Genomic DNA, 5,000 nt, shown 5'->3' on the forward strand with positions numbered 1-5,000 from the left:
CGTGAGCGAATAGTTGTGGGTGTGTGGTTGTGGAAGGTCACAGCATTACCCATAGACCGATCATATTTGAGCTCTGAGCTGTCTTCCGGGAGGGAAATAGCTGACGATCACGTGTCCAACACGTGATCCAAGACCATGGTGAATCACATACACACAATAGGTAACATTAAAATCATTCTCTTTAGGAAGGGGATGGCGTGTATCGTGACTACAACATCCTGATAACATTAGTGGTCATGGGGCTCAACACAGAATCACCGCCCACTACAAAGCTCTACAATGCGATGACATACTATAGAAAACGGTTTGCGGTGCACTGACATACTATAGAAAACGGTTTGTGTGTTGTGTCTCGTTTGGTCTCAAATCTATGACTTGAACGAGTCTTCTACAATCTAAAATTCTTTTGTTCTCAATTTTTCTTCTAATCGTAAGAAATCTCCCAAAAGACTAACACTTCCGACACTCTCGTAGAAGATAATAACCACGATAATACTTATATGTGAAGTCATTTGTGTATGTACTATAAAACGCGAAGAAAGATTTATTATCTATGGAAATGAAAAATGTTACGACATTGAAAACATCAACTAAGAATGTCACGGTTTTCTCACAAAAGTCATTCTGTCTCTCTCTCTCTCTCTCTCTCTCTTTGTGTGTCTGTCTGTCTATGCGTCTCTTTCTCTGTCTCACCTCATTCATATATATATTATATATATATATATATATATATATATATATATATATATATATATATAGATATATTAATATATATATATGCAAAGTAGACCACTTGGAAAAAGAAACTACCGAATCAGGGCATTTTCATATATTACATCTTCAGTGCAACAAGTACTTTTTGCACTGAAGATGTAATATACGAAAGCGCTCTGCTTCGTTAGTTTCTTTTTCCAAGTGGTCTACTTTGCATAAGTGAACACACGTACCCGTGTTCTTATTAGCATATATATATATATATATATATATGTATATATTGAAAAAGATATGTACATATATCCATGTTAATGCTATTGCTTTCCCATGTAAAAATTGTAATAATGAAGTTACAGCAAATCCCAAACACACTCGAGATAGGATTAGTGAGTCACACTACTATAACGGGCCTTGTTGAGTCACTTTGGCAAAGAAAATGGCATTCCAGATGCCACGGGGTGGTGGGGGGGCGAGTTATTTTTTTTTTTTTTTTTTTTTTTTTTTTTTAAGTAGACAAGACGTACCAGAACCATTGGGCCCACTATCGGCGACCTCGCTCCTGTTACCAGTAGAGGCAGAGAGTCTGCGTGATGACGACTGTGTCCGTGGGTGGCTGTGATCATGGCGGAGGTTGTGGGGGGGGGAGGGGGAGGGGGGAGAGACGAGGGGGGGGGGAGGGGGGAGAGACGAGGGGGGGGAGGGGGCGTGGAGGATGACGACGCCGAGGAGGGACAGCCACAGTGGCGACAAAGTTGGCGACGACGGAGATTGGGGGCGGTGTTGTTGGCTTATGGCGGGAGCTCGCGGGATGAGACTGGTGCCAAACAACGGACGGAGGAGGAGATCCGTATGCAAATGTTTTCATAGACGTCAGACCCGTAAGCTACTGCCGCACTTTCCCCTGTGTGAGAACATCACGCCACCTTGTAAACGTGCACATATGTTCGTGTACCAATACATTCGTGCAAAGAGTAATGTATTACAAAACATTTGAAAAAAAAAAATCATGTGAACAACTCCTTAACGTCTCATCCGGAATATATCCACAAACCGCAAAAGGAATTAAATTGAAATTATTTATCTTTTTGTAGCTGTTCAGGATACATTTTTAGCCTCTCCGTATTAATTAAATACCCTGACATACCCTGTTTATTTCCACGCATATACGTAGGTTCACAGACAAGAAAACAAGGTACATGCGTTCGTGCACACACAACACACAAAGGCAAAGGATTACAAAGGCGGAGCATGCCGATAGGAGACCCCTTGGTCCATATCTAGGTCGGATGCGAAAAAAAATCATAATAATAATAAAATAATAATTATGGGAGTGTTAAATAGAGAGTTAAATGGAGAGTTAAATAGAGAGGAAGGCGAAGGAGGTGGAAGAGCCTGAGTACGATACGGTTTGTATCAGGAAAGTCGTTTTTGTGAGGCGTCTGTTTCCAATGACCTAATGATCAAGGGACGGAGGGCGGGGGAGGGAGGGGGAGGGGGGATTTGGACTGCTTCACCGACGGAAAGTTCCTGACCGGTCTTGGTCCTGTGATGTGACCTGCAGAGAGAGCTGCCTCAGCTGCTTCTGCTGCTGCTACTGCTGTTCCTGGAGACTGGAGGAAATGGGAGTATCAGAATTCCCCTAGGGTAGTCGGGCAAATTGGAGAAAGTGACATGAGAGAGAAAACGGAACAGGGGCGCCTTTGTAAGACAATTCATGGAGGTTGAGGAAGATGTAGAGACTACCCGAGAGAAGAAAAAAATATATGTATGTTTATATATATATGTATATTATATATATAGATATATCTAGTAGAAAGTAAACGCTGGACACTCGTCACAGAAAGAGTTTAATACCGACGTTTCGAACCCTGTCCAGGATTCATCTTCAGGGATATACATTGGCATACAAAGGGAATCATTATATATCGGCACGTGTGCCACCCTGGGAAAGGCCTCCCAGGCGACCGTTACAAACATCCTAAATTGCACAAAATGCGGATTCCACAGGAAAAAAAAATTCAAATAACAACATAAATACTCGTAGTTTACACAGTAGTACTCCTGAGTAAATATATATATATATATATATATATATATATATATATATATATATATATATATATATATATATATATATAAGATAAAATGTATGACCTCTCAGGGTTGAGATATGTGTCACCTGAAACTAGAGCCTCTGTCCCCTCTCCCTGACACGTAACGAAGTTATGCCCATCGCGCCTCTGTACGCTTGCTTGTGGTGTCCTGCCGTTACTTTTCCAACTCTACGGAACGCGACCCCATCCTGCTGGCTCTCCACTACCATGGCAAAGTCCTTAGGAGAGAACTCATGCATCCACAATCCTCTAAGCTGCAAGGATTCCCAACCTCTTAGGTAACGAGTAGCCAGTTGTTTTCTAGCTGGTGATAAGAGATCCTTAAGTAGTTCCTTTAGTAAGACTCGTCTTAATGGTTGTAAAATATCCAGGTCACTTGGGGAAAAGGTTAGAGATTAAAACCTGTACAGTGCGGGTGTTTATCAGAAGACTTTGCACTGCCTTTGTAGTGACGTTACACTACTTTTACAGTGATATTGCACTGCCTTTGTAGTGACGTTACACTGCTTTTGCAGTGACATTGCACTGCTTTGACAGTGTGGCGGAAGTCAGGATGGTCCTTCATCAACGAGGTGTTAAGTTAAGAAGGGCGACCAATTGGGCTGTGGATGGGTATGGGACGGGTGTATTGTTGGAGTATGCTTGGATTCGGCCACCCCCTGAATAAGGGGGAAAACCCTCTTAGTATCTACGTCTTCTTATTACTGTGCACAGTTACTGTAACTACCTCGTGTGACGATCATGTGAACACTGTTTTATTTATTCATTTATTTATTTATCATTATCATAATTTTTGTTCGCATCCAACCTACTTATGGACCAAAAGGTCTCCTGTCGGCATGCTCCTCCTTTGTAATCTTTTTAGATTTGACGTCTCAGTCTGGCAGTCTATCGGACTTCCTTCACTCGGTCTAATTTTCACATTTAAAGCGTAGTTTAGCTTTCACATATAATATTTCTTTTCCCTTGCGTGTACCTAACATCCTGGACATTTCGAATCTTTCCATTCTTTGTGCCTTTGTATCTCTAAAACCTTCTCTCATTCCAGCATTCCCTACTTACTTACTTAACCTCTAATCCATAATAATTTGCTTAATCTGTGCAATTTCTTGATAAAAAATAATCATATCTAAATATTTAGATAAATGAATATAGATTAATGAATAAATAAATGAATATATAAATGAATAGATAAATGTATAAGTAAACATAAAGACAAATAAACGACGGTTTCCCCCATCAAAACAGTATAATATATCGTCTACTTCTCGCTCAAGACTCCTCAAACGCTTCGGCTTGTCGAGCTTCGTTCTTGTCTCGTAATCACGCGGGCCAGAGTTCGATGCCCAAGGTAACTACATCTGTATCAGTTGCTGATCAACCCCGTTGCGCAAAGGGAAGAATGGCTTTGTCTACTCTTAACTCTCCGTATTATGGTCGCCGCGGGCTCTCCGGTTCTACTTTTAGGTGGCTGTGATTTCTTTCCCCAACAAATGCTCTGCACCAAGAACCCATTGAACGCGAAACCACAAATCTTAGTTCGTGATGTCAATCACTGCTATGGAAGACACGGTTCCGTCTACACAGGAAGCAACAAACATTGATCACCCTGATTCAATCAACAATTATTTTTTAACCCCCATCGATGCTGTCCTGCCAACGGCCAGCTTCTGAAAAGAGAAGGATGGAAATGCTGACAACGTCGGCTTCGGTGTGGTGGAGCGTCTGACAAAGCATTTGCTGGCTGGTCCACGCAAACTGTCAGCAGCTTTCGAAGATGGTCGGTCATCCAGGCGCGTCGTTGTCAGCTCCTCGCGATGGAGCGCCGTCCTCTGTCTCCTGAGTCACTGGGAGAGCTCACTCACTCACTCACGCTGCCTCCCCACCCCACCCCCCAACCCCTGATATTTCTGTTCTCAGAATAACGTATTTTCATTCTCCTTTTGTTCATCTTGTTATCCTTCGCTTCGCTTTCCCTCTTTACAGACGCATGAATGGGGCAATCAGTACTACTGGCGTGAGCTAAGAGCAACAAAGAATGAATTAAACCCCGGTGGGAAAGAAACGAAGATCTTATTGTTGTCGGAACTGATCCTTGTTACCGTTGCTGATTCTGATACTGACATCACTTCAGATCCCGACTGCTGAGGTGACGTTGGCTTCAGCCTCCAG

General features: G+C 42.3%; 1 protein-coding gene across 9 annotated transcripts in view; it reads left to right on the forward strand.

Annotated features, from left to right (window-relative positions):
• cac (calcium voltage-gated channel subunit cacophony) overlaps positions 1-5,000 on the forward strand; it is a 775,822-nt gene that overhangs the window by 469,491 nt on the left and 301,331 nt on the right. The gene's annotated exons all lie outside the window — the stretch shown is intronic.

The sequence above is a fragment of the Oratosquilla oratoria genome, chromosome 27 (genome assembly GCF_046742065.1).
Source record: "Oratosquilla oratoria isolate Oo_2021 chromosome 27, ASM4674206v1, whole genome shotgun sequence".
NCBI lineage: Eukaryota > Metazoa > Arthropoda > Malacostraca > Stomatopoda > Squillidae > Oratosquilla > Oratosquilla oratoria.